This window comes from Rhamphochromis sp. 'chilingali', assembly GCF_963969265.1.
Source record: "Rhamphochromis sp. 'chilingali' genome assembly, chromosome: 10".
In the NCBI taxonomy this organism is placed as follows: Eukaryota; Metazoa; Chordata; class Actinopteri; order Cichliformes; family Cichlidae; genus Rhamphochromis; species Rhamphochromis sp. 'chilingali'.
In genome coordinates, this window is record NC_137937.1 from 9,106,943 (window position 1) to 9,112,790 (window position 5,848).

The 5,848-nt window shown below is 37.3% G+C and overlaps 1 long non-coding RNA gene across 1 annotated transcript; it reads right to left on the minus strand.

The window, feature by feature from the left end:
• Positions 1-2,498: 2,498 nt before the first annotated feature.
• LOC308404124 lies at positions 2,499-4,097 on the minus strand. The gene is made up of 3 exons (XR_013973067.1): positions 3,985-4,097; positions 3,061-3,180; positions 2,499-2,714 (listed from the first exon to the last, which is right to left on the minus strand). It is a non-coding gene; the product is annotated as an uncharacterized lncRNA (long non-coding RNA).
• Between the last annotated feature and the right edge of the window lie 1,751 nt (positions 4,098-5,848).

Below are 5,848 nucleotides of genomic sequence, written 5' to 3' on the forward strand. Positions count from 1 at the left end.
ATAAGTTAAGAACAGACATGTCATTACCGACTGAATACGCATGTAATTGGCTTCTCTTATATATTCACATCCTGCAAATCTTGAATGGTGCTATTTACTCTTACTTATGTTTACAAGTGTCACTTGCGTTTGTGTTTAAGTTCGAAAGCTGTTGATCTTAGACAAGAACTTATGTTTTAATATATGAAAGGAGTACATAGAAAAGAGTCATGTTTTATGTATGTTATCTAAGAACATTCAATAAAAACATGTGCAATGACAAGTAGCTACATAAAGTAGAAAATCTTTGCAGCATGTAAAATACTATATTAAATCCAAACCATGCATACCAGTGGTGAATACAAATATTTACTAAAACAAAACAGCTCTATATCCGCCATTATAGAAATTCATCTCATGTAAACAACAACGTGGCAGCACAGTGGCACGGTGGTTAGCACTGCTGCTGCACAGCAAGAAGGTCCTGAGTTCAATTCCACCATGAGGCCGGGGTCTTTCTGTGTGGAGTTTGCGTGGGTTCCCTCCAGGTACTCCGGCTTCCTCCCACAGTCCAAAGACATGCAGCTAGTGGGGATAGGTTAATTGGTTAATCCAAATTACCCATAGGTGTGAATGCGGGATTGAATGTGAGTGCGAATAGTTGTTTGTCCCTGTGTTTTAGCCCTCCTGTGTGTTAGCCCTGCGACAGACTGGCAACCTGTCCAGGGTGTACCCTGCCTCTCGCCCTATGACAGCTGGGATAGGCTCCAGTGCGACCCTGAAAAGGATAAGCGGAAGCGGATGGCTGGAAAACAGCTCTACTTTTTTAAAAGGACTTACAAAGCTACATTCACTGTTGGGAAGGGCAATGAGAAAGTCCCCACATGTGGAAAGGCTGCAGTAACGCAAAAGGTTGTAACATGACAGTAACTATGTATGGGGAAAAGGGGGAGGAAGAACTGTGAAATTATTATAAAATGTGATTCATAAAAACGTTTCATTAATACAGGACTTGACATTTTACATCAAACATAGCATAAAGAATACAATTTCTGGTTTCTATTTTGCTGCACTAAAAGTTTAGTCTAAAGCCATCATCACCCCACTGGATCTGCTATTTAAGAGACAAAGGACAATATTTTTTTGAAAATATATAATTTCTGAAAGGGGTAAAATGAAGCTGGTTTCTATGCTTTATGTGTAGATGATGAACAGTGCCTCCACAAATAGACAAAACAGAGGTAGCCATTACAATGTTAAGCAGACCTCCACTGGAATCAGTGGGTGATAATTTTGGTGGAATGCACAGGAGCATGTTTGTAGCCGTTAAAAACCTCTCCCCTTAGGTTCTCTTAGGCTACGTCCATACCTACATCGGTATTTTTGAAAACACAGCTTTTTCTATGCGTTTGGGCCCTTCATCCACGTGTTAACTGTGTTTTGGATCACCGTAAACGAATAAACTTCTGCCAGGGTGAAAACTTTCAAAAACTAGTTTTTGCATTTACTTTTGGATGAGGAAAATAGAGATTCAGTCACGCAACGTCAAAGGTGTGCGCCTGTTTTGACGTCATGCTGGGCGCCACATTATTGTTTACATGTGATTAATTTCTATAATGGTGAATATAGACAAAATACTGTTGCTGTTACTTGTACTATCTGCAACTTTTACACACTTACATATACACATGCAGTTACTGTACCTCCATTTAGAAAAACAGAGGCGTCAGAGTGAGTTTTGGACATGGCTTCAACACATGAGCTCTCACAACCCAAATCCTGACGCCAACGTCGATTTTGAATAAATAAAAATTTTTACAATTAAATGTATGCATGCTATATGCATTTCGTCCATTCCTAAGTTGTGAGTCTACACCAGCCGTATTTCACAGCGTTGCGACTTATGAATCACTCAGACTAATGTAAAATGTTCAGTTTATTTCTTTACTGAATAAACTCTGGCCAAGGGAGCCAGTGAGACAAAATCCAAAATACTGTCTTTAGTTATTAACATGTGAAATGATGAAGACACTTGAAAAGTGCTGCCTTTCCAGAAAAACACAAAAACTTTTCAGAAGTACTTAAGGTTTGGTCAATATTTCTACATGGTTAGGATTTGGCATGTCCTTGAAAGCGTTTGACTTTGTTTTTTGTGTCTACACAGCAAATCCAGCATGTCCAAATTAACACTGTCGGATTTGATTTCAACACTATTAAAGTGTCTATATGGGTCCACACCAGAGAGTGTTAATTTAACTCTTTTTGGAGAGTTGGTACGTTAACTCTGATTTAGTGTTAAACACCAAATCTGTCTGGAGTTGATAATTTAACACTTGGTGTTAAGAGTTTATATATTAACTCTCAAAGAGTATTTTAGTTTAACTACGTAAGAGTTATCTTCTAATTCATTCTAAAAAGCGGGAATTTTACTGTTCTGAACTTCTAGAAATTTCTTTTGGAAATAAACATTTACTAAAAAGATGCAATGGTTTTTGAAAAACATTTATTCTGAACTGTGCACCACAATTTCAAAACATTTTCTGAAAGATGTAACAGTATACATGTTCTCACTTTCATTAGAATTTTGTTTATCAAAAGGTCTGACATGGTAAATGCAAATAACAGCATTCTCATCACTTATTTCTTCAATACAATATGCATGTCCTTCATTCATCCCTTTGTGGAACTTCAACGCACTTCTGCTCTCCCCCATATTCCATCTTCACAAGCATATCCTGTGCGGAGATTGAATAAAAATTAGTTGACACTAATTAATGGCACAAATAATCCAGTAATCGGTTTCAGGCTTCAAGTAGCACCATTATACCAACATTTCACATTCTAGACATTGTTTTAGGTGTATTTGACCAAAAGTTTGACTGAAAATTCACATGCAAGCTTTTTTTCAAGGCTGTGGTATTTGCCCGCAAACAATACCTTTCAGCTAGCTAAAACAGAATGTTATGCTATCACCGAGCAACATGGCTAATGCCTTTCACACAGCTTTGTCTCAACTCCAAAGAGCCACAGAAGTAAAAGCTCATAATAATAATTGAAACAATCTTTGAAAGAATGACTTACCAAGCATGGCAAACAACTCAAATATGTAGAGCAAAATGTTCTGAAACGGCTTCACTTCACTTCGATTGGAGCCGTGCTGGGGGCGGAGTCTGTGAATTTACTCTATTGGTGTCATAGCCCCTGTAGGAGTTCAGAGTTAAGAGGTCAAGAGTTAATGTTTCCATTGTAACACCTCCAGATTTGACAGAGAAACACTCATTTTTAACACTCGATTTTAACTACTATCATTTTACACCTCAGAGTTACATTAAAAGAATGTGACTCTGCTTAGAGTAAAATTAACTCTACTTTTGCAAGAAGACTATTAACACCAAAACATTTAACACTTTTGAATTTGCTGTGTACATGTGGACGGAAATATTCTTTTAAAACTGCACATGAGGACGGAATTTGTTTTTAAACTGAAACAGAAAATCTGTGTTTTCAAAAATACCCATGTACGTGTGGAGTAAACTGATAAAAGGATGTTGGAATAAATGAAGCATTAGAGATAGGATAGCAGTTTGGTCATTTTGAAGTGGTTCAGGATAGAGTTACTTCTTCTATGATTTAAAAGAAGCCAGTTAAGGTGTTTCAGTTCTCTAATACCTCCTGGGAGCCCCCCAGTAGTGATGTTCGATTCGTGAACGAATCGTTCAATACTCGAGAATCACTTTACTGACTCGTGAATCATGATTCACAAGCCCAACTGACTCACTGACTCATCCCTGTTGCTGTTAGCAAACTAATTCCATTAGTAGAAATATATCTAGCTTATAATTAAAATTGTGGGGGGGAAAACAACAGCCAGTTTCGTAACAAAAGCATTTCTACTCTGAACTGGAAGAAAAAACCCTGAGTAGAAGCTCACATCAAGAAAATAGCTCCTCGGTTCAGAGTAGCATCACGCTGCTAACATGCTAACAACACATTTGAGCTACTCACCCCCTCGCTTCCTGTGCTGAATCGTAAGCATAAGCGAATCACTCAGGACTCGCTCACCCCCTCCCTCCTGTGCTGAATCATAGAGCGAACGAATCACTCACTCACTCACTAACCCCCTCCCTCCTGTGCTGAATCAAAGAACGAACGAATCACTCAGGACTCACTAACCCCCTCCCTCCTGTGCTGAATCATAGAGCGAGCGAACGAATCACTCACTCACTCACTCACTCACCCCCTCCCTCCTGTGCTGAATCATAGAGCGAGCGAATGAATCACTCACTCACCCCCTCCCTCCTGGCTCACAGCTTCTTCTTCTTGGTTGGCAACCAATGTTAAGGCGCATTACCGCCCCCTGGCTCACAGCGCAGTGGACATTTAGATGAGAAAATATATATTTGACACACTTAAGGAAAATACTAATAAAATACAAATAAACAAAATAAATGTTTATTAAGCAATTTTGATAGGAAATTGCTTAATTTTAGAAATGTTTTTGCTCTTTTTTCTCTATAAAATAGTTGTTGTTTTTTGTTTGTTTTTTTAATCATTCATCTTAGCAGTGGGATTTACATGAAAAGGGAAACAAATTAAGTTTGAGTGAAAATGTAAAATTTTTGCACTCTCTGGTCAACTGACTCAGTGAATCAAATGACTAAAAAAACCCGATTCACTTTGGTGAGTGACTCATTAACACTCGATTCAGTAAAAAGAATCAAATTTACCATCACTACCCCCAGCATTCTGTACTGTACAGGAGACACGGAACGGAGGAGACTGATTGACAATGGTTTACAGCCAATTGGGACGCAGAAAACAATGCGCTGTAAAACAAAAAAGTTTAAAGAAATTTAAAAAAAAAACAGCATGCAAAATTGCACACAAAAAAATCTGCAAAACAGCGAGGCCGCAAAAGGTGAACCGCGTTAGGGACCACTGTACATCAAAGAAATATGTTGTAAACCATTAATTACAAGGCAGTGCTCAATAAAAAAATAAATTTATAAGCATTTACAAGGGATAGGGTCATGCTTTATAACCCTCAGTAAAGAAAAGAAATATGTATCTGTATTGTCTATTGCATTGTGATGTGAACTGCATGTATCATACTTTTGAGTTGATAGTTTATATCTGTATACAATATGCGACAATTACAATTACATGTTTGTTTGTTTTATTGTACAGATTTGCAAATATGTTATATGAGATTTTGCAAAAGAAGTGCTTGTACTAACTGAGCTAACCACTAGCTAGTTATATTCATCCATTTCCCCATACATGTCTGTTTTGATTGTTTAAGTTAGCACTGCTCATAGATTACCTTAGCTTTGAACTCCATATTTTTTTCATATATTTTTATTCTTCATCTCTGCTATATTAGTTTTGGTTGATTCACATGATTTACAGTTACAAATAATCCTTATTTATCTTAATACTCTGTGAGAAACTCTCTCCCTTTGTTGTCAAGACAAACAAGACTTCTTCTAATTGATTAGCCCTCACAATGGTTTACAAAGCTAAGATCACCATATTAGGAATGTCCCTTGTAAATGATGTAATAAAGAACCCAGAATAGAAAAAAAGCTGCCTGAAACTGACCATTTAAGAAGAGTGAGAAGCATCACACAGATTACATGCAGATATGCTGATTCTTTTATTAAAACAGTGGCCATGTTCAGTCAGTTAAGCATTCATCACTGTAACAGCATATACTGTAAATGAATATGGTTAAGTGTTTTAGGTCCCTTTTAGCAATATCTCATACAAAACTAATAACAATAATTTTTCTCTTGTCTTCAGTTGCTAGATTACAACACCAATACCACTGCTGTAAATTACTAAGTAGCTGTCAATGCAGACTTTTACA